This window comes from Aethalodelphis obliquidens, unplaced genomic scaffold, assembly GCF_003676395.1.
Source record: "Aethalodelphis obliquidens isolate GAN/ISIS:26980383/991018 unplaced genomic scaffold, ASM367639v1 scaffold7, whole genome shotgun sequence".
Lineage (NCBI taxonomy): Eukaryota > Metazoa > Chordata > Mammalia > Artiodactyla > Delphinidae > Aethalodelphis > Aethalodelphis obliquidens.
Genome location: NW_020837951.1, coordinates 22,852,566 through 22,877,514, shown reverse-complemented (window position 1 = coordinate 22,877,514; position 24,949 = coordinate 22,852,566). Strand labels below are relative to the sequence as shown.

At 42.4% G+C, this 24,949-nt stretch overlaps 1 long non-coding RNA gene across 3 annotated transcripts; it reads right to left on the bottom strand.

The window, feature by feature from the left end:
• On the bottom strand, nt 1-24,949 carry LOC113619830 (uncharacterized). 3 transcript variants are annotated; one of them, XR_003432549.1, is made up of 7 exons: nt 23,934-24,949; nt 22,811-23,342; nt 20,048-20,200; nt 17,508-19,159; nt 16,431-16,668; nt 3,346-3,472; nt 1-294 (listed from the first exon to the last, which is right to left on the bottom strand). It is a non-coding gene; the product is annotated as an uncharacterized LOC113619830 (long non-coding RNA). The 3 variants fall into 3 exon arrangements; XR_003432551.1 differs by lacking the exon at nt 17,508-19,159 and having other exon boundaries at nt 16,431-16,649; XR_003432550.1 differs by lacking the exons at nt 16,431-16,668; nt 17,508-19,159.

The window sequence follows — 24,949 nt, the reverse complement described above, 5'->3', positions numbered from 1 at the left end:
AACCCCACAAAATGCTGAGTAACGATCACCAGGAAGTGTTTCTGCTTGTGCACCTCCGCCTCCTTACCGGAGTTTATCGCGAAGGTTCTCTTCTCTTCCCTCCTTCCTGTTTTTTTCACTTTAACGGGGAACCTGCTGCTCCAGCGTGACACAGCATTTTAGTGCGGTAGTGACGGCCGGGAGGTGGCTGGGATCCTGCGAAGCAGACAGCTTATGCGGGTTGAAAGTCCCGCCGGAGTGACGCACTTGTGACCCTGAGCAGGCGTTGACCTCCCGGTGCCTCAGTTTTCCTTTCTGTAAAATGAGAATCATGATGGTCCCTAACTCCTGGCGGTGGTGTTTTGAGGATTAAGTAAAGTGCTTGTAAAGTGATTAGGAGAGTGCTTGGCACATGGTAGGCACTCAAAAAGTAGTTATAATTAAAGCTGTTGTGAGCACTAATTAGTCGTGCTTGGTGTCATGTGTTGGCAGGACTGGGGATTGTGGAAGGCGATTGGGGATTGTTAGCTGGCATTGTGAAGCCAGGAGGGAAGCTGGGAGTGGAAATGGGCAAGTTGTTGAGCTGGAATGAGAGCCAGGAGGCTGGAAAGTAGTGGAATGCTGTTGGGGTAGGAGGGCGGAGCACGATTTTTCAGGTGGAGGCACTCTGGATGCAGCTTATCTAGGTGTGATTGGCTGGGATGGTGAAACTGCTCCCTGGCTTCCTTCTGTCTGCTCTTTCAAACAGAGAGGAGGGAAGGAAAACAGGTTTTGAACCTCTTGTGCAAAGTTTCTACAAGGTTGAGGAACACAGTCCATGGGTAAGGATATACACAAGGGACACATTCTAAAGACAGTCCTAGACAAAGGGAGGATGGGCTGGCTTGAATGCAGTAACCTTTCCGTAGAGAATAAGAATAGTGGGGCAGAGAAGAGGCCTTACGGGGTACCAGGAGCACAATACAAAATTTGCTTTGCTTCTGCTGTGTCTTCAGCCCAACTTACATCCCAGCTTCTGGGCCTATTAGTTGGTACATTTACATGGGAGATGACAATAAATATTTGAGCTGTAGGAAGTGGAGGTACAGATCTCCATTGGCCATCCAAACCACCCTCAGCTGACATCTCCTCTTCAAGGACCTTCCAAATGTCCAGGACCAATGTAGAGAGGGGATTATGGGGGATGCTACAATTACAGGGAACAGGGAACTGGCAGGCGAGCATGTGTTTTAAGAGCCTGGACTCTGCAATTAGATTCCCTGTCCTCATACCCACTCTACCACTTAGTGTCTGGGTAGCTCTAGACAAGTCTAAACAGCCTTCCTATGCCTCAGTTTCCTCACCTATAAAATGGGGATAATAATACCCTGTGCTACTAGAAGGGTCAAGTGAGCTAAAATATATGTAAAGTGCTTAGAACCACACAGTAAGTGCTACATAAACTATGTTTACAGGCTATTAATAGGATGGTGACATTCCTCTGGAATGATGGCCGAGGTAGAAGGGGAGACTGTAAAACAGGTGTCGAAGTCCTAAGTGAATTAAGTTATCAGGAAATTCGTAATGAACAGTGAGCTCGGTTACATGAATCTCAAAGGAAAAGGATTTTTTCCCCCTCAGAGGGTGAAAGAAAAGTGGGCTAGACTTGGCCCTACCCAAAGAGGACAGTCCCCTGCTTACAGGAACATGGGAAACTCCTTAGGATTTCAGTTGGGGCAAGGAGGTAACATCCTGTGGGGAGAGTGAGATGCAGGGGAATCGCTGGGACAGCCCAGTGAGGGAGGATCTGTTTGTGCAGAAAGGTAGGGGTGAGAAGAGCGAGAGAGAGGGGGTGATATAAAGGCCTTTCTTTGGGGGGTTGGTTCTGTGTATTAGTCAGAACTCTCAGTCGTAAGGAGAAATTCCAGCTCAAATGGACTTAAACGAAAAAGAATTAGTAACTCATACAAGTAGGAACTCCAGGGGCCTAAAGCTGTCACAGGAGCACCATAGTTATTGTTTCATTCTCAGTGGGTTCTCCACCTAATGCAAGACTAGCCCCTCCAGGCTTAGGTCCCTACCATTTTAGTATCCCCAGAGAAAGGGCACTCTTCTCCTCTACTCTAGTAAGTGTCCTGGAGGCTGACCTTCATTGACTTGAGTTGGGGGTAGAGGAGGGAATCAGCCTTGCTTGAACCATTTATTTCAACTAGGAGTGAGCAAATTCCAGGGGGTTACCAGAGAAAGGGGAAATGCATTTTGGACAGACTAAAACGGTATTTCTATGTTGTCAAGAAAAGCAGAAATGAGGAGCTTGGGTGGTGAGCTTGCTTCAAGTTTCTGGGTCAGCTCAGTCTGAGGCTCCCTGAGGGACCGGAAAACTAGGTTTGCTGTCTTTGTTCAGGCTCGAATTTGAAGAAGATGCAGCTCTAGGGCTTCTGAGCAAGCTTCTCTCAGATCACCCATTTCTCTAAGTATGAACCCTGACCGCCTCATTCAGCATAGCTGAAGGTATGTGATGATACCACAGACTCCTGGACCACACCCAGGATCACAATCTTTTGAGGTGTATCCCTGGACTCTACATTTTAAAGCAGCATCCCAGGTGATTAGGTACACTAAGATTTGATAAACTTGGCCTTGGGATCTCCAAAGGGAGGCCAACAATTAGTGAAGCTTAAAGCTTGTCTAGCAAGAGAGTTGAGATGAAGACACAAAAGTGAACATGTAAGTGATATGAAATTGGGAGCTCAAAATACAATGGTAAAGAAGGAAAAGGAACAAATACAAGTGTCGAACAGTCATTCAGTGCCAGGCCTGGAGCTGGGTATATTGCATCATTCTTCTCAACATTCCCTAGGAGATAGATTTAATTCTTCCCATTCTACAGACAGAATGAAGGGGAGAAAGTACCAGCACAGTTTTCAAGCCAGCCCATCTACATGTCTTGAATTTCCTCATGCCACCAGTGACAAATATCTAACATTCCTTATACTAATTTATGAACTCTAACTATAAGGATATTTGAATAGCTTGCAGAAACTCCCTCTAGAACATCAGTTCCTATTTGGGGATTTTCAGATACTGATTTAAACACCCCAGGAGTAGACTTCTGATTAGGTACTTAAACTGTTAACTGTTTAGATTTTAAAAACTAATATACATATAAATACATTCCACAATTTCAATGCTAAGTATTTTAATGTAAACTTCAGTATAATAACCCCTGTGAGTAGCCTGCACACCACTGCTCTTTACATCCCTTCATCTGGTGCAATCGCCCCCGCTCCCTGCCCTCTCAAACCCTTTCACTGTGTACCTTGCTGAAACTAGCTGGATTCAGCAGCACTGATATATTGTTAGCCTCTTCTCAGATGTTTCTTTTACCTTATCTGAAACTTCTGCTCTTCTCAAGTATGGGCTCCTTGTACACCAGGGTCCAGGAAGTCAGGAAAACCCCTCCTCTTGCTGCTTCCAGATTCCTTCTCCTTTTCCAAGAAGCCCATGGATGGCTCTATTTAAAAAAAAAAAAAGGAAAGAAGGAAGAAACTTGACCCTCACCTCACACCATACAACAAAATAACTCAAAATTTACTATACAACTTCTAGAAGATATTGGAAATAAATCTTTGCAAGCTTGGGGCAAATATTTCTTAGGCAGGACACTGAAATCGCTAACTATAAAAGAAAAACCTAATAAATTTCACTTCATTAAAATTTGAAAGCTCTACTCTTTGAAAAACAATGTTAAACAGCTGGTAAAAACATGGCAATAACTGGAACACACACTTCTCAAAAGAAGGTATCTGAGTGACCAATAAGTATGCAAACAGAAAAATGCTCGACATCATTAGGCATCAGGGAATTTCAAAACCACAGTGAGATACCACTTTGTACCCACTAGACTGGTAAAATTAAAAAGACTGGTAACACCAAATGGTGAGATTGTAGATTAACTGGAAGTAATTTTGATACATTACTGATAGGAGTGTAAAACTGGAAAACAGTTTGGTAAATTTGTTTTGTTTTCCTTTTTTTTTTTTTAAAGTAAAGTTAAACATACATTTAACATATGGTCCAGTAATTCCACTTCTAGATATTTACCCAAAGGAAATTAAAACACAAATCCACACAAAGACTTGCATATGAATGTTCATAGCAACTTTATTCACAGTAGCCCCAAACTAAACCCAAATGTTCATCAACAGGTGAAAACTATTACTAATACCACTAATGGAAGTGATATATCCAGATGATAGAATACTTCTAAGCAGCAAAGAGAACTACTATATATACAGTAAAATGGAGGAATATCAAAAATACTATGCTGAATTGGAAGAAACCAGACAGAAAGACTACCTACTGCAAAAATCTATTCATATGAAGTTCTAGAACAGGTAAGACTAATCTATAGCGACAGAAAGCAAATTAGCAGTTTCATGATGCTGGGGTGGGGGGATTGCCGAGAGGCATAGGGAAATTTTTTGGTGATTATATAGATCTACACAGTTTTTACAATTCATGGAACCATGCACTAAAGATGGGTACATTTTATTTATTATGGGTGCAAACTCTATCCACAATAAAGTTGATTTAAACAGCTAAACTGTAGTCTCTGAATAATCCTTTCTGGTCACAGAAGCCATCCTTAAGACATTAAAATACAAAGCAACAGAGATGGGATAAATTGAAGCATTTAGGCAGTGCTCTAATTTGGACCACATAAGTTGTAAGCATGGCTAACCAAGACAGTGCATGCAAAAGTAGATATCCTTTTATATGAAGTAGCCTTCATATAGGATATAAGATGTTAAACATATACAATCTAATTGGTGTGACATACCCTACTTACTCTAAATCCAGAGACATGGAGAACCACTGAGGGAAAAATACAAGTAAAACCTGGTGGACTTTTTATAAAGGGCCACCTTGGGAGAGTCTGAGCCATCCACAGTGAAGAAAGCACATAGTTAAGAAAGGTAGGGTAAGACTCCTCACACCCCCAAATGAGGTAAAAAACAAGGATGTCCACTCTCACCACATCTACTCACCATTGTACTGCAGGTTCTAGCCAGAGCAATTAGGCAAGAAAAAAAAAAGCATCCAGATTGGAAAGGAAGAACTAAAGCTATCTCTATTTGCAAATGACATGATCTTGTATACAGAAAATCCTAAAGATCCTAAAAACTATTAGAATAAGCAAGTTCAGCAAGGATTCAGGATATAGGCTCAGTATATAAAATTCAAAAAGAATGAATTACTTGGACATAATTGAATAATAAGTGTGACACTTGTACAGTGAAAACTGCAAAACCTCATTGAAAGAAATTAAAGAATTAAACAAATGAAAAGACATCCCATGTTCATGGATTGGAAGACAATATTATTAAGATGTCAATACTTCCCAATTGATCTATAGATTCAGTACAATCCCTATCAAAATCCCAACTGTGCTTTTTGGCTGAAGTTGACAAGCTGATCCTAAAATTGATATGGAAATGCAAAGGAAACACAGAATAGCTAAATGAATCTTGAAAAACAAGAGCAAAGTTGGAGGACTCACACTTTCTAAGTTCAAAACTTACTACAAAAGCTACAGTATTCAAAACAGTGTGGTACTAGCATAAGGACAGACATATAGATCAGTAGGACAAAATTGAGAGTCCAGAAATAAACCCATAAATCTATGGTCAACTGACTTTCAACAAGGGTGCAAGACCATTATGGGGAAAGGACAGTATCTTCAGCAAATGGTGCTGGGACAATTGGATATCCACATGCAAAAGAATGAGATTGGACCCATACCTTATACCATTGACAAAAATGAACTCAAAATGGATCAAAGACCTAAATGTAAGAGCTAAAACTATTAAACTCTTAGAGGAAAACATAGGTATACATTTCTGTGACCTTGGATTAGGCAATGATTTCTTAGAGATGACACCAAAAGAACAAGCAACCAAGTAAAAAATAGACAAATTGGACTTCTTCAAAATTAAAAGTTTTTTCTCCAAAGCACACCATCAAGAAAGTGAAAAGACATACAGTGGGAGAAAATATTTGTAAATTATGTATTTGATATGAGACTTGTATCTAGAATACATAAAGAACTCTTACAACTCAACAGTAAAAAGACAACTCATTAAAAAAAAAATTGGCAAAGGATTTGAATAGACATTTCTCCAAAGAAGATAGACAAATGGCCAAGAAGCACATGAAAACATGTTCAACATCGTTAATCATTACAGAAATGCAAATCAAAACCACAATGAGATACTACTTCACACCCCCTAAGATGGCTATAATAAGATTAAAACAAGTGTTGGTGAGGATGTGGAGAAATTGGAATGCTGATACACTGCTGGTAGAAATGAAGAATGGTGCAGCTGCTGTGAAAAACAGTTTGGCAGTTCCTCAATAAATTAAACATAGAGTTACTATATAATCTAGCAATTCTGCTCCTAGGTATATGCCCAAAAAAGTTGATAATATATACATACACACAAAAAATCTTGCACATGAATGTTCATAGCAGCATTATTCTTAATAGCAAACATGTAGCAATAACCCAAATATCCATCAATGAATGAATGAATAACAAAATGTGGGATAGCCACACAACAGAATATTTTTTGGCCATAAAATGGAACAAAGTTATGATACATGCCACAATAAAAATGAACCTTGAAAACATGCTAAGTGAAAGAAGCCAGACAGAAAAGGCCATGTAGTATATGATTCCATTTATCTAAAATGACCAGAACAGGCAAATCCATAGAGTCCATTAGTGGTTCCAGGGAGTGGGGGGAGTAGGAGATGGGGAGTGACTACTAATGGATATGGAGTTCATTTCTTTTTTAAAATTTATTTAATTAATTTATTTTTTGCTGCGTTGGGTCTTTGTTGCTGCGTGCGGGCCGTCCCCAGCTGTGGCAAGCAGGGGCCACTCTTCACCACGGTGTGCAGGCCTGTCACTGCAGTGGCCTCTCCCGCTGAGGAGCACTGGCTCCAGGCGTGCGGGCCTCAGCAGCTGCAGCACGTGGGCTCAGTAGTTGTGGCTCGCAGGCTTAGTTGCTCTGCGGCATGTGGGATCCTCCTGGAACGGGGCTCTAACCCGTGTCCCCCGCACTGGCAGGAGGACTCCCAACCACTGTGTCACCAGGGAAGTCCTGGAGTTCCTTTCTGAGGTCTTGAAAATGTTCTGAAGTTAGATAATGGTGATGATTATACAACTTTGTGAATATGTTAAAAACCATTTAACTATAAAACAAAAATGGGATAAAGATATCTATTGTGCCTTCACCAAATCATCTAATATAAATAAATATGCTCTTCAGATTATAGAAAAAGAAATGAAAACCCTTCTTACAGAAGCTGGCTGAGTCCAGTTCCTCTAATTGTACTTTGGAAATTTTATTTCTCCAGAAGGTAGAGAGAGAAAATGTGGGTAGATTATCTTTGCCCAGTGCCATTAACAACTGGTCTAGAGGTAAAAGTGACCCTGACTCTTGTGGGGAGGACAACTTGCTTATCTATAACCCCCAGTCAATCAGGAGTACATATTTTCGATTATCTGCTCCTTACCTACATGGCTGCTGGTGTGCTACACCGTTCATTGGAACTCTATTAACAATCTAACTATGCACAAGTATCCTTACCAGCAGATAACCTTTAAGGGAAAGAGGCTGATGCCATAAAAGAATTTTACTTGGCTGGAGCCTTAAGACGTAAAAGAAGTTAAGACTTCATTTGAAATACATGATTGTCTAGGATGTCTAATCCTAGAACTATTTAGAAATCACTTTACAAAGAAGTAATTCAGTGGTCCAACATGTGCACTCAAGATTATTCCCGATGTTGGCAACTTTGAGGGTACAGTCAAGGTGTCACAAGCAAAGATGTAAACATGTTATTGGTTGGATTTTTCTGTTATGTTGGCCTTTACCTTTTGTTTATCTTTGTCACTTGGCCTATGTTTGTGAGGCCTGTGTTCTCTCATGATTCTCCTCTTAGAAAAATAGTGTTAGTCTTTAATTAGAATCTTTCTCAGCAAAGGGAATTGAAGAGACAACAATATTTAAAAATGAATCAGGGCTTCCCTGGTGACGCAGTGGTTAAGAATCCTCCTGCCAATGCAGGGGACACGGGTTCAAGCCCTGGTCCGGGAAGATCCCACATGCCACAGAGTGATTAAGCCCATGGGCCACAACTACTGAGCCCCTGTGCCACAACTACTGAAGCCCCCGCGCCTAGAGCCTGTGCTCCACAATAAGAGAAGCCACCGCAATGAGAAGCTTGCGCACTGCAGCAAAGAGTAGACCCCGCTCGCCACAACCAGAGAAAATGCCATGTGCAGCAATGAAGACCCAATGCAGCCAAAAATAAAAAAATAAACTTACGAAAAACCCCAAAGAATCACTGTAGTAACTTTTACTGGATTCACGTGAGGTCACGTTTGTTTTGCTCATAAAGGATATCTTCACTCCAATAAAGCACTTGGCATTTCCTCAATTCTACTTCACTGCTACTGTCCTGGTTCAGACCACTTCATCTCTTACCTGGACCACAGCCATACCCTCGTGACTCATCCCCCTTCTACCATGCTTGCTCCACTATGATCCATTCTTTACACATCAGTATGTACATCTGATGTACACGTCACAGCTCTGCTTGAAACCAACCCTTCAATGATCTTTTCATTGCTCCCTGAATAGAACGCAAATACTGCCTACGGTCACAAGAATGGAAAACAGACTTAGACGTGCAGCTCTGATCAGACCTTGTCAGGAGCCAAAATTCCTTGTAGAAGTACAAGGACTGAGGAATAGGGGTTTTATCTGTACTTACTTCAAACCCCCTTTTGTTTTCTTTTTTGATTGCAGAAACTAATAAATACTTTGTCGAATAACAAAGTGACCTCTTTTTATGGTACCAGTTTCCATGGTAACACAATTCAGAAACAGTGGTAGAAACACTGAGCCTTTTCTCCCCTTCAATGTATCCCTCTCACAATTTACAGGAAGTTTATTTTAGTGTTACTCACACTTAGTCATTTTTTCTGGAAACACATTTAGACAATCATTCGTTTTTCTAGTGAAATCTGATAACTTAAACATATAATCTAGCACAGCCCCATCTGCTGACCCCAAACCAAACAAACCAGTGTTTCAATACCATTTAATCTTTTTTTTTCACACCTTTATTGGAGAATAAATGTTTTGTTAGCTTCTGCTATACAACAAAGTGAATCAGCTACGTATATACATATATCCCCATATCCCCTCCCTCTTGAGGCTCCCTCCCACCCTCCCTATCCCATCCCTCTAGGTAGTCACAAAGCATTGAGTTGATCTTGTGCTATGCAGCAGCTTCCCACTAGCCAACCATTTTACATTTGGTAGTGTATATATGTCAATGCTACTCTCTCACTTCATCCCAGCTTCCCCTTCCCTCCCTGTGCCCTCAAGTCCGTTCTATACGTCTGCATCTTTATTCCTGCCCTGCCACTAGGTTCATCAGTACTGCTTTTTAAAATCCCACATATATGTGTTAGCATACGGTATTTGTTTTTCTCTTTCTGACTTACTTCACTCTGTATGACAGCTTCTAGGTCCATCCACGTCACTACAAATAACTCAATTTCATTCCTTTTTATGGTTGAGTAATATTCCATTGTATACATGTGCCACATCTTCTTTATCCATTCATCTGTTGATGGACATTTAGGTTGCTTCCACGTCCTGGCTATTGTAAATAGTGCTGCAATGAAAATAGAACTACCATATGACCCAGCAACCCCACTACTCAGCATATACCCTGAGAAAACCATAATTCAATACCATTTGATCTTGAGTTCAGGGCAGGGTTTTGTGAAATAACACTTTCTGAACATTTTCTCAAAATTATTCATAGATCTCAAACAGATAACAATTATATTTAACTTTTAATCATTCCCACCTGAAAACAAGTCATGAACTCTTAGCGGAAATGTGGTCTGACCACCAAACACTTAAATATGAAGCAAAAAATGAACTGCAAGATGACTGAATTAAAAGGCACTTGAGGGACTTCCCTGTTGCTCCAGTGGTTGGGACTCCCCACTTCCACTGCAGAGGTACGGGTTCAATCCCTGATCAGGGAACTAAGATCCCGCAAGCTGTGCAGTGCAGCCAAAACTAAAAAAATTAAAAAATAAAAGGCAGTTGGTCTTGTAAATTCTATGATTTTGGAAGAAATTATGCCCCTCAGGAAAAACAAAAACACAAAGAAGTGTGGTTCTAGAGTTGCTTCTTTTGGTAAAGCTTCCCAGATTGCTTGGAAAGCAAATACAATATTATAATATTAGAACAAAATAATATTGTAGCCTTTCCATATTGGTTGCTTCCATATTGCTCTTCCCACAATGGCCACATGAGTCTCTAGGGCAAGTAGGAACATTCCTTTGATGGGGAGGAGACAGAGACAGGTGAGGTGATTTGCCTGAAGTTACAGCAGGAGACCCTGGATGAGACTCCACCCAACGGTGATCCAGAGATCCAAGGCCTTGGTCCGAGGCCTGGCTGTGACTATTCTTCATGCTGGACAGTCTCACACTTGCATGTGGAGGGAAAACCAATTGTACCACATCAGCTCTGTCCCAAGTGACAGGAACACTCTGACCTTAGAAAAGGGAATTTGGCAATTCCAGGGGTAGGTCTGGCTTCAGTTATGACTTGCTGAAGGTTAAGTGATGTTACCAGGACCTAGTTTCTCTTTGATCTTCTGGCCTCTGACTGGCCCTATTTTCAGAAAAGTGTCTTCACTGTGGTAGCAGTTTGGTTGCTACAGTTCTAAACCTAACTTTCTAGCACTTCAAATTCAGTGAAAAAGAGCGCAAATGTTTTTTTCTCAGGAGTCCCAGTCCAGGTTTTGTTGTGTCCGGTTGGCTCTGATTGAGTGGACCAGTCAACATGGCCACGTACTGGGCCAGGATGAGGTCACATCCTCTACCCCTTTGGCTAGGCTGGGACAGGAAGGAGTAGAATCCTATAGAAGGAGCCTTCAGGGACCGCCTCAGCTTCTTCAGTAGAATGGCAGCCTTTGGTTTCACTGTGTCTCTTAGGTTTCACATCATGTGGGAGCAATACTTTTCTATGTAGGAATCAGGGGATGTCAGAAAAAAGGAATGGCTGCTGGATGTGAAAAAAAATCCACCACCCCTATGTTTTGGGAGCCTGTTCATGTTTGGAATTGTCAATTGTTAAGAGAATGTTTGCTTCATATTTGGCTTCCAGAGCCTTGCCAGCTGTCCCAGTTGTGAGGGAGTGAAGCTGAAAAAGGCTAGAGAGGCTGTGCCCAGCTTATAAGCACCATGTTCAACCTCAGCAAACGACCTATATCATCACTTAATAAGCCAGTAGCCGAAGCACCCCAGTGTCCCCTGGCATGTATGCAGGGTAGCAAATGTCACCACCTAGAACCGAGATGCTTCTTTCATGATCTAGAGAAGGAAGGAGGGCAGTGTTTCCAGTCTATAACTATTAGTGTAATTAAATTGCTTTATTATACTACCCAATGACAACTGGTAAATTAGCATCAGCCCCCAATCCAAACAGAATCCAGACCATGAATATGTCTTATTCTGGGGACATAAGAAGGTTAATAGGAATACAGTTTAACTTAGGAGCCAGAAAGTATTAATAACGTTTTTCATGCTACAGGTTTTCATTGTATTCTTATTGCTAAACGTAGTAGTAGTGAGATTATGATATATGAAAATAGTTTCGTTTTATTAGTCAGGATAGGCTAAAAGATTGGAAAAGTCCTAGTAAGGGACTTTTGTCTGTTTATGCCAGAATTTTGTTATCCTTAATTTTAAAGTCATCGAACATTCCAGAATTGTTTCTATTTTACCCTTAGGTTAGTTGAAGCAGGAGGCATTGTTGGGAAATTCCTTAAGCCACTGACAAAGAAGAAGCTTGCCAAGCATCGTGTTCTAAGACCCAGACTTCAAAAGGCAGAATGGACTTGAGGATATGGGGAGGGGGAAGGGTAAGCTGTGACAAAGTGAGAGAGTGGCATGGACATATATACACTACCAAACGTAAAATAGATAAGCTAGTGGGAAGTAGCCGGATAGCACAAGGAGATCAGCTCCGTCCTTTGTGACCACCTAGAGGGGTGGGATAGGGAGGGTGGGCAGGAGGGAGACGCAAGAGGGAAGAGATATGGGAACATATGTATATGTATAGCTGATTCACTTTGTTATAAAGCAGAAACTAACACACCATTGTAAAGCAATTATACTCCAATAAAGAAGTTAAAAAAAAAAAAGGCAGTATCATGCTACTTCTGCTTTAAAAATGTTCCATTCTCCCTTTGTGTTTCGTACTGACATCAATGCCAAAGGACAGGTTCACATTTTTGTAGTGGATGTCGAGGTTTGTATTACCAGGGTTCAGAGTTGCGAGCAACCAAAGCTTACACGGTATGATTTATTTGCACAGAATTTCTGGTCATGATGCAGAACTAGGCTTGGAAACTGAGCAGGAGCCAGGGAGGGAGATAAGCAGGCTGGACCACAACCCCAAAGAAGCCACAAAACCAGTCTGGTGAGGACCCTTCCGCCATTGCCACTGAACACGTGGTTGCCCCTGGAAACTGGATGCCATTGGATTAGGGCTGTGGGATAAACGTAGGATGCCTACTTAAAGTTGAATTTTAAACAGTGCATAATTTTTTATGTATAAGTATGTCCTATGCAATATTTGGGACACACACTAAAAAAAAATTATACTAAAAACTGATCTATACTAAAATCTGAAATTTGAATTTAACTGGGTCTCTTGTATTTTCATTTGCTAAACCTGGCAACCCTACACTGGATGTACCATTGCTGGGGCCACTGATGTCCCTGGAAGTCTGCTACCACCTGCCATTCAAATGGATTTTCTAGGAGGTGCCTGGCTCTCTGCCTCAAGGTTCTGAAAAGAACCTGAGATAGTTCTGTGTGATCAGTGGAGCCTCAGTTACACGTCCCTGCTCTTGCCGAGAGAAAGTCAGAAAGCTGATGGTGTCTCCAACATTAACACGAAGTGGCCTCTGTCTTCTGTTAAATCTTGTTTTTCTTTTTTTAGAAGAAGGTGTCATTTTATTTATATTTATTTTTGGCTGTGTTGGGTCTTCGTTGCTGCGTGCAGGTTTTCTCTAGTTGCAGCGAGCGGGGGCTACACTTCGTTGCGGTGTGCAGGCTTCTCATTGCGGTGGCTTCTCTTGTGGTGGAGGATGGGCTTTAGGCGCGTGGGCTTCAGTAATTGTGGCTCATGGGCTCAGTAGTTGTGGCACGTGGGCTCAGTAGTTGTGGCATGCAGGCTCAGTTGCACCGTGGCATGTGGGATCTTCCTGGACCAGGGCTCGAACCCGTGTCTCCTGCATTGGCAGGCAGACTCTCAACCACTGGGCCACCAGGGAAGCCCTCCATTAAATCTTAAATTTCTCAGACATAGGGGTGGGGCAGCAGTGAGGCTCAGATATTGGGGGAGGAAAAAAAAAGATAAATGCCTACCCTATTTTCTTTTTAACATATGTTCCTTCTTTTTCTCATCTAGTGGTCTGTGAGTTGGGAACCAGGCATGATAATATAATTCTCTTTGCCAGTTTGACTGGTTCAAGAACCCAGCTCTAAGCCAGTTAGCAGATGGAATCTGCTTGACCACCAGGGTCGTTTCAGGATTGGGAATGTGACCCAATCTGGGCTAAGGAGATGAGAGGAAAGTTTGCTAGAAGATTCTGGGGAAAGTTACATTATTCCTGAGATTTGCGTTAAGCAATGATTTCATTTTCCCTCCAGATACTGCTTTTTGTAGTCTTGAGGCCTGGAAATTCTGAGCCATCTTGCTTCCAGCCTGAGATGAAGAACATGGGGAGAAAACGGGGCAGAAAGCATCATGGTAACTGCAGAGGAGAGGGCTAGAACCACTGGATGAAATCCCTCCCCACCACCGACACCTCTCCTGCATCTGGACACTCAGTCATGTGCATCAATACATTTTTGTCTGGCTTAAGCAACTTCAAGTTGGATGTTCTAGCACTTATAGCCAAAAACAACCTGACTGGGGAAAAGATTCATGAATATGTGAGCCATTTTTGTAAGCTTATCATCTGCTGAATTCTGAGAGTTTAGTATAATGTGGTTTTTTTTTTTAGTATAATGTGTTTTGATTGAACTAGGAATTGTTGCTCTTATGAAATTGTGAGGCAAAGATGAGATTTAAATGAATGCAACATAAACAACTAGAGATCTGCTTCATTAGGCCAGGGAAAGAAGTAGTTTATGATTATCACCAGACTCTTGCTCTTTTTGCATGAATGCCCCGAGAGGATGAGCCAGCCCCTCAGGGAGAGAGATACATTTAAATTCCTGGAAAGGCCTCTGGGACAAACATAAATAGTATTTTAGAAAACATTACCCTGCCTCCTTCTCCTTTCTTCATGGAGGACACAGCTGCTGCTTTGGCCTGTCTAGCAACCCTCCCCATTCCTTTGGGTAATGACACCCTGCTCTTCCTCTGGGTAACTCTCTCTCCTCCATTCCCTGTAATCCTGTTAGGACCTGCCCCACCACTAGGCCCAAGGGTGGGCAGCTGACTTCAGGCCAATCAAACTCTCTTAGAAGAGCTCAGCTCTCAAGGGGAGTGATGCAAGAGGGAAAATCATTGGAGTCATCCCTAAAGGGATTCCCCTTGGGTCCCTCCTCCTGAGATCCCTGGAAATGCCTGATTCCTGTCCTTCTTGAGGCTTGATTCTGGAGGCCTCCCCATTTGCTTAAGGTAGCCAGTGTGAATCTCTCTGGCAGGCTGACCCTCTCCACCCAATCAATCCTTGAACACAACCCAGCCTTCGTTTAGGAGTTACACTTTTAATTTTTACTAGGCATGTGTAAATATAAGCCTGTTTATAACAACCTTGATCATATGCCTAAATTATCAGATAATCAATTATTAACAAAATCTTTACTGGGAACTAAAGTGTTAGAAATTCAAGTAGTTTTATGATTAAAGGGATATTTATAGCACTTACTGTGTCCAAGGCGTTGTTTATTTGTTTAATCATCATTATAATCGAGTGATGTAAATACCATCATTATCCCCATTTTATAGATTTTGAAACTGGAGCACAGAAAATTTAAGTAATGTGCTAAAGGTCACACAGCTAGTAAATGTAGAACTGCAATTCAAACTCTAGTAGTCTGACTCCAGTCCCTCCACTGTGCAAACTCTGGCATCAATAGAATGCTGAGACTTTAACTAGAAAATCAACCTCTAATGAATAACATTAGTAATATGCAAAAGCATCTTAATGCTAGAATGTCTTCCAGTCCAGAAGCAAGAGAGAGAAACAGAGTTGGCTGAAGCCCCTGGGTTCCGACTCTCAATTTTGGAGCCAAAGGAGAACTGCTTAGGGTTTCCAGGGGAAAAAATCCTCATCTAATTAGTTAGCAAGCACAAACTAAGTCCAAACACCTGCTACTGTTTTTCTTTCATTGTTGCCAGGTGCTCCCTAAGCAGCCTTGGATCAATAAGTAATTATAACAGAAGCTGAGTATAACTAATTACATAACTTTAACTTATTAAGTTTATCTCCATTAAAATGCCCCATAAAACTGGGATATTTTAAAGGCTGTTATAGAAAAGGGGAGACTATAGGATTAAAGCCTGTTTCACATTTGACTCAGCTCTGAGTCATCTCCTCCCCAGTGTGAATTCTCTCATCTCACTATTATTAACTCTTGTAAATATCTGTGGAGTTATTCACACAATCATTCAACTAGCTGTGTTGAGTACCTGCTAGGTGCCCAGCACTGTCCCAGGCACTGGGATGATGGTGGTGAGCAAGCAGATGAAAACCCTTGCCCGCATGGTACTGGTGTTGTAGTGGGAGTTGTAATTTCCCAGCTGCACAGTTGAAAAAGCCTGAATTTCTCCCAGCTCCTGATTGTTTCCATTACTATAATGAATGAAAGAATGAGTTCATCTGAGGGCTGTGCCTAGTCTGTGCGACGTCAGCTGGCCTGGTCCTTCCAGAGGTGTCCAGGGAAGGACACTGAGACTAAAGGGAAGGACCCTGAGGCTAAAGGCTGCCTGGCAGAGGCGGTCATTCCTGCCAGGAGATGATGATGCTTCATTATCGTGCGCCCAGGATTTTAGCTGAATAAACCATGCACTTTGAATTTTTGAACACAATTCTCACAACAACCTAAGATCTGAACGCAGTAGCATTTAGACCGCTGCCTTGGCCTCACGCTCTCTTCTTTTGGCCCCCTTCCCTTCACCCCACATCTTGGACGGGAACTTCCTGCCTGAGGACTGTGAAGACTAACTCGTTTGAAAACAGAAAACCAAGAACCAACAGATTCTTCCCAAATACCAAAACAGTCTGTTATTTCAGAGGAGTTAATTTCAGAAGGACAACAGATCAAGCTTGAAAAAACTTACATGGATCCTACTGGTAAAATAGGCACTTGGGAGACTGTGAAGCAGACAACCAGGAAAGGACAGTGGCAGTTTTCCCTGAGCTGCAAAGAAGTCTTCATTATAAGGGCATCGTCCTGGCGAAGGAAGCAGTTCCGCCCACCAATGGGAGGCTAATGCCTAGAATTCTCTGCAGGTGTCGCAGATGGTAATGAGAGCCCAGAAGCAGCTGCTCTTCGGGAGCTAGAGGAAGAAACTGGCTCTAAAGGGTGATGGAATGTCACTCAGCCATAGAAAAGAATGAAATAATGCCATTTGCAGCAACATGGATGGACCTAGAGATTATCATACTAAGTGAAGTAAGTCAGACAGAGAAAGACAAATATCAATATGATATCACTTATATGTGGACTCTAAAGGAAAATGATACAAATGAACTTATTTACAAAACAGAAACAGACACATAGACTTTGAAAACAAACTTGTGCTTACCAAAGGGGAAACATGGTGGGGGAAGAGGGATAAATTAGGAGTTTGGGAATAACATATACACACTACTATAGATAAAATAGGTAATCAACAAGGACCAACTGTATAGCACAGGGAACTCTATTCAATATTCAATATTCTGTAATAACCTATATGGGAAAGAATCTGAAAAAGAATGGATATATGTATATGCATGACTGAATCACTTAGTTGTACACCTGAAACTAACACAACATTGTAAGTCAACTATACTCCAATATAAAATAAAAATTAAATTAAAAAGAATTCCACAGGGCTTCCCTGGTGGCGCAGTGGTTGAGAGTCCGCCTGCCGATGCAGGGGACACGGGTTCGTGCCCTGGTCCGGGAAGATCCCACATGCCGTGGAGCGGCTGGGGCCGTGAGCCATGGCTGCTGAGCCTGTGCGTCCGGAGCCTGTGCTCCGCAACGGGAGAGGCCACAACAGTGAGAGGCCCGCGTACTGAAGGAGAAAACAAAAAAAACAAAAAACACAAAAAAACATCATCATCGTTATCCCCATCCTCACTGGAACACTTGCTGTGAACAGGTCCCATACAACCGCTTCATGTACACTATTCCATTTAATACTCACCTCGACCTTTGGGAGGTATCCACGATAGCCCAGTTTACAGATGAGAAAACTGAGCTCCAGCGAGGCCTCTGGCCTGGCAGTGGCTGAGTCATAACTGCAAATCCAGGTTTATCTGACTTTAGAGCCTGTGATTTCTTCCATCACCACACACCGCCCTCACAGGAAGGCCTGAAAGCAAAACACGGTGATTCATTGCCTACCTGAATAATAGGGACAGAACCGGCCCTAACATGGGGTAGATTTGCTCTTGGCTGTGGCTACTATTCATCATGCCTGGCTTTGGATTCAGTAGACCAAGTTCTCACCCTCATAATGTGATCTGTGTGGGAGCCGACTATAGACCTGTAACGTCTACAGAAACCAAGCCGTCTGTGACTTGTTTTTATATGTGTTGAAGACAAGCTAGAGAACAATGTAGAGACAGCTTCGCTCCTTCTAGTCTGTAGATTATGAATGTATTAGATTTGAGCACATTATCTTTCCCTCTTCCAAACCTGCATTTCTAGGCAGGAATAGAAATGTATTCCTGGCATTATTTGCAATCGTAGGGTTTCCTGTGTGAGTCTGGGCAGAAGTCATTCATGCCGCCATTTCTCCATCTAATAGTTACCAAGCTTCTACTAAGTGCTTGGTAATGTCCTTGGTACTGCAGGCACAGGGATGGAAAGCTACCACCCTTTTCCTAGGAAGCTAAGTCTCACGGGAGACAAACACAGGGTTGCTAGGTTTAGCAAATAAAAAATACAGGACACCCAGTTAAATACTACATGGGACATACTTACACTAAAAATTATCCTTTGTTTACCCGAAAGTCAAATTTTACTAGGCACCATGTATTTTATCTGGTACCCTAGGCAGAGGTAAAAATCCATCACACCCCACAAAAGATGGTGGCTCTAATGGTTGTGCACACACAGCTCCACAGACACCCAAGAGAAAGAACGCTCTCCCCATCTGGGATAGCCGAGGGAGGCTTCACGTGACTGTGTGGGCCCATTTGAAGGAATGGTGTGTGTGCTGGGTGATCCTGAAGAAGATTTGACAGGCAGAGATGTGGGGAGGAAATTCCAGATGCAGGGAAGAGTACAGAGTTTGACATAATGATAATGCCTGGGGTCTGTGGGCAATGGCAGGAGGGCAAACATGAACATGAGGACCAGATCACGAACGGCTTTGGCAGAAAGATGAGTGATTCACAACTTCATTCTGCCATCAGTAGGAAACCATCCCATCTCTGCCTTTTTCCTCTTATTTTTTCATATAATCAGATGTTGGCTACGTTTTCACAAAATGGAAGCCATGGACCCATGTGACCATGAGAGGTAATTTCAGGTAGTAATTTCTGATGATTTGGGGTAGTATGGGGAATGCAGCATTAAATAGCCTTGACTCATTCAGGGAGAATGTTGGTCCTTTTCGTTGTTGTTCAATTTAGAACTCTTAATTTTATTTTTATGAGTACACTCAAAAAAATTAATAGGCTTTTTTTCTTAAGAGTTTTAGGTTTAAGAGATATTGAGCAGAAAGTACAGGGAGTTTCCATATACCCCCTCTTGATACCTTTTTTATTCTCTTTCAATACTGATCACTCAAGAAGAAAGTCTTAATTTGGTGCTATTCTATCTTTAACACCTCTCTAATAGTTGTTCATCCTGTTGGAAGAGAGAAAGAAAAGAGAGGAGGAGAGGGGAGGGGAGGGGAGAGTAAGCACTCAGCCTTTGAGTCTTTGACTGGCCACATACCAAATTTCATCATTGAATGATTTTGTTTCAATGTATTTGCTTATTAAGTTTTTTTTTTCTTCTGAGAACAATACTGGTCTTCTGTTTAAGGTATGCTGACATTGACAGATGGATAAAAAATGGATAATAAAGAAGATGTGGTATGTAGTACACAATGGAATACTACTCAGCCATAAAAAGAAGGAAATATTGCCATTTGCAGCAACATGGATGGACCTAGAGATTATCATACTAAGTGAAGTAAATCAGACAGAGAAAGACAAATACCATATGATATCACTTACATGTGGAATCTAAAAAAATGATACGAACAAAGTTATTTACAAAATGGAAATAGACTCACAGACATAGAAAACAAACTTATGGTTACCAAAGGGAAAAGGGTGGGGGAGGGATAAATTAGGAGTTTGGGATTAAAATATACACACACACACACACATATATATATATACAGACATATAATAGATAACCAACAAGGACCTACTGTATAGCACAGGGAGCTATACTCAATATCTTGTAATAAATAACGTATAATGGAAGAGAATCTAAAAACGAATATATATGTGTGTGTGTGTGTATCTGAATCACTGTGCTGTATACCTGAAACTAATATAAATCAACTATTTTTCAATAATAATTTTAGAAAAAGGTGTGTTGATAAAAAGATTTGTTGCAAAATAAATGTATTCATATACAAGTAGTGAATAGGAGAAGTAAATGATAATTAAATTGGCAGGCAAATGACAAAAGCTTGGAAAATTTAGGGCTAAGGAATCCTGGCTGAGGTTGCGTTCTTACCTGGTGACAAGTTCCCACCCAGCCTTTTCAATATTGATGGAGGAGTTTTCTGGAGAAAAGCCCCATTGTTTTTAGGAGAATGAATAAGGCTCATCTGGGGGAGCAGTGGCTTTATAGAAATCCAGTACAGTCCGCCCTGCATATTCATGGGTTCTGCATCCACAGATAAAACCAGATACATATAGAAAATATTAAAAAAAAAATTCCAGAAAGTTCCGAACAGCAAAACTTGCATTTGCTGCATGAAAGCAACTATTTACACAGCATTTATGTTGTATTTACATCTACGTATATAATTTACATTGTTTTAGGTAATATAAGTAATCTATATAATGTATATAATTTACATTGTTTTAGGTAATGTAAGTAATCTAGACATGATCTAAAGTATCAGTAGAATGTCTGCAGGTTTATACAAAGTCCATGCCATTTTATATAAGGGACTTGAGCAGCCATGGATTTTGGTATCTGAGGGAGGTGTTGGAATTAATCTTCCATGGGTACCAAGGGGGCTGTTACTGATATCATAGGTTTGCTTGAGGATTAAATAAGATAGTGTGTGAAATTAATAAGCCTCATTACTGATCATAAGAGTTGCAAATTGTTTTTGTCATTCCTCTTTGGTTCTAATGCCTCACTGATGGTTTGTTTGTTTTTAGTGTTTCCTTGCTTTATTTAAAAACCATCATGGCAGGAACTTCCCTTGTGGTCCAGTGGTTAAGAATCTACCTTCCAATGCAAGAGACGCAGGTTTGATCCCTGGTCGGGGAACTAAGATCCCACATGCCATGGGATAGCTGCATGCTTGCACTCCACAACTAGAGAGCCCACACACCACAACTAGAAAGCCCACACACCACGACTAGAGAGAAGCCCACGCACTGCAACTAAGATCTGACGCAGCCAAATAAATAAATATTAAAAAAAAAAACAAAAAACCATCACAGCAAACAAACAACAGGCTCAATACCCTTTGGTTCTACAGTGACCATGGGTTTCCACTGAAATGCAGTTTAAATTTAGCAAAGTCATTTTGGTGTCCATCAGGTTAAAACAGAATTTCAGTTATCTTACAAGCTTGCTTTAAGGCTTAATTTGCATTTATAAAAGAAGTTTTAAAGCTTCCCATGAATGTTTGTGAAGTGATAAGAATTCTAGTTAACAAGATATTGTTGCCCACTTGGCACTCCATGGTTTTGCTTAGCTTAATATTAAGAATCAATTCAAACCAAATTATTATCCAAGCAGGGACAATCCTAGGTTTTTCAGAGAGAAAAATGAGGATAAAAACATCAGCCTTCTCTGCCTCACAAGGTTATTTTCGGAAAGAAATGAAGTAATGCTGTGAACGGCTGCACAAAAACATTGCTGTGCCATACAAAGTTTGATTATTACCCTCACTGTAGAGTTGGGCCTCACTCATGTTTGTAAAACAGTCCTTTGATGGACTTTATCAGTGGTGCTCAAATGTGAGTGTGCACCCAGTTGGTAGACTGGATTCCTCAGTCTACCAACAAGGGGGGAAGGCCTAGGCAAGATGCAGAGGAGTCAACATAAGTAACTCAGTGTCATTTCAAGGGTGCTGCTTCAAGGTGGGGATGTGCCTTCTGGGCTAAGAACAAGACTGCAGATTAGTGCTGGGCTCCATGGTCAATGAGGTTAGTTAAATGCGATGTATTTAGTATGTGTACACCTTCTTGCAACAGCTACTTAATTAAATACAAAGTAGAAAATAAAAAGAATAATCTGGGGCTTCCCTGGTGGCGCAGTGGTTGAGAGTCCGCCTGCCGATGCAGGGGACGTGGGTTCGTGCCCCGGTCTGGGAAGATCCCACATGCCGCGGAGCGGCTGGGCCCGTGAGCCGTGGCCGCTGAGCCTGCGCGTCCGGAGCCTGTGCTCCGCAACGGGAGAGGACACGACAGTGAGAGGCCCGCGTACTGCCAAAAAAAAAAAAAGAATAATCTGGGTTCCTCCCATGACCGCCCCCCAACCTCACCCAGCTTTTGATTCAGGGTACCTAGAGGCGGGTGGGGGGTGTCTGAGAATGTGCATTTCTACCAAGTTCCCAGGTGATGCTCCTGGTCCCAGAACCTCACTTTGAGAACCTCTATACCTAGCCATCCCTGACAAAGATGAAACCCTTATAGCAATGGCTTTCAGTCATGCCTCGCCAGAACCCACGGTGAGAAATATATTTTACATTGTGACCCCAGTATAAACATACATATAACTAAACGTGTTTCATGAAATAATACTCACCATTAATGCAGTAAATGTACTCCGATATGTTTTGTTTGGTTTTAAGAAAATGCCTACTACACTGCATTTTATGAACCATCATTGGGTCCTATCTCAGCTAGAAAACACTGTTAGTGCTTGATAAATAAATATGGCACTGGTAAAAATGCACAATGCAGCCATTAGACAACGTGGCAGAAATTAAGTGATGTCCCATTCTCTATTCCTCTCAAAATAGAAAGGCCATAACCAAAGTATGGACCCTTCTTCTACATTTTTTCTTTTTTTTTTTTTGCGGTACGCGGGCCTCTCACTGTTGTGGCCTCTCCCGTTGCGGAGCACAGGCTCCGGACGCGCAGGCTCAGCGGCCATGGCTCACGGGCCCAGCCGCTCCGCGGCATGTGGGATCTCCCCAGACCGGAGCACGAACCCGTGTCCCCTGCATCGGCAGGCGGACTCTCAACCACTGCGCCACCAGGGAAGCCCCTTTCTTCTACTCTTAAGCCAGAGAAATTATGTTGAGACCTTGGCTGCTGAAAGTGAGATGGAGAAGACTTTGGTTTCCAGGGAATTCTCTGGGACTCCGACACGTATCCTCTTTTACTGCTGACATGGAAGGCACAACTCAAATAACAATGAAGAAAATGAAACATCTTCTTGCTCCATCACGTACAGAGACGCTACAGAACATAAAACGCTGGAGGCTGTCTGGGTGATTCCATCCATGGCACATCTGGGCATGGAATTCATCCTCCATCCTGCTTCTCTTCTCCAAAGACAATTTTGGGGGTGCCCTTTCCAGAGGCCAGTGACTTGCACAAGTTGACCGGTTACAGGTGGTCCTTGACTTTCGTTGCTCCAACGTGCACACATTCCACGTTCATGCACAGAACTCCATCTTTCCACTGCCACCAGCCATAGAATGATTTCCCAGCCATCTTTCCTACAGTAGCCGGTGCTCTGGGGATGGGTGGAGGCCTTAGCCAAGGTGATGGGAATGAGATAGGCTGGGACCTGGGACCTTTTACTGGAGTGCTTGCACCTGGATAAATCTCTCCTTGAGCAACAAAATACAAAGAAACTATAAATAACTGCACACATGTGCAGTTGGGGTAATTATGAACAATAAGGTACAGAAAGGCCACAAACCAACTGCCATTTCTGAGGTGCGGAGAACAAAAGCAGGGCACTTCGCATCATGCCTGCACACAGCACCACCACGGAGGCAGGCAGACCGCCCAAGCTACCCCTCCTGCCCAACCCACCTTTCTGCCCCTACCCTCACTCCATTTAAGGAACCAGCTTCGTTTGCTACCCACTCCCAAGGGCACCTGTTTCTTATTTTTGCTCCCTCGTGCTGCAGCATGAGTCCCAGTAAAACCTTGCCTGAATTTCTCATCTGGCCTCATCAATTTCTATTGATTAAAGAGTCCAAGGACCCAGGTCGGTAACAGGAATATTCACTCTCCTGTACTAATGCCAGTGCTGGTCTAGGCCCAAGGGCCTCCGTCTGGCCCACAGCTCCCTGGCCACACTCTTTGACGTTCCAGCAGTCTGGCCCTTTAGAGCAGGCTAGCTCCAAGCTGAGATCCCTGGCATGGAAATCTCATCCGGCCCAGCCTCTGTCTAAGCCTTACTCACATATCACCTGGGCTCCATAGAATGGCATGTCTGGGGAATGCCGGAGAGGGACAGTTTCAGGCCCCACCAGGCTCTTGCTTTGGTGGAGAGAGGAACTCTTCTTCCTTTGTCCTGGTATATCTGGGCCCAAAGATTTAAAGTTTAGGAGCCATAAAACCTTCCATCCTCACCCCGGTGGTGAGGTCAGGCTAGTGGGAAACAGAAATGCCAGGCTTGATTTTGTTCGGGCAGACAAGCAGTGAGACCTGCCCGCAACCTCAAACAAGCCTTCAAGCCTTCATGAAGGCTTCCATCTGCCCCACTGAGGCGGGGTCTGGGCTGGAAAGTGGCGGCATTGTTACCAAAACAACTGGGTTAGCTGCCAAGAGACAACCAAACGGAAGAGCAGGAGAAGGAAGGATTTCTTGCTCGCAGCAAGTCAGGAGAACACTGGGGATCTTTCCCAAAGCAGTGTCTCCCCAGCTGCAAAATTGGGAAAGTTTTAAGCTAAGGGTACATGCATATTTATGAAGGGGCTTGAGCTGAAGAGAATTCAACACAGAATTGGGGCAAAGGTTGACAGAGTCCAAGCTTTAGTTGAGTGAAGTCAGGAGGGTCAGCAGAGGTCACCATCCTCTTTCCTTAGGCCCCAACCAATCTGGGGTCTCAGCATAGTTACATCCTCCACCTGGGTAGGGGTCTTAATTCCTGCAGAACTCAAAGCTCTGTATCAGATTGTGATGTATATCCCTTGAGGAGGAACTAGGACTCTATTTTATCTCTGAACTATTGTTTCTTGACTACTTTTCATTTCTTTGTTCCCTTAAGTTCATTAATTACTGAGATCTAGTCAAGGGCAAGCATTATGGCCAGGCTTAGATCACAAAATGGTTTAGGCCTAAAATGGCTTCTCTTATGTCAAAAAGCTGTATCTGTATACTGTATCTCCCTACTGTATTGCACAGGGAACTAGATCCAATATCCTGGGACAAACCATAATGGAAAAGAACGTGAAAAAGAATGTATATATACGTACAACGGAAT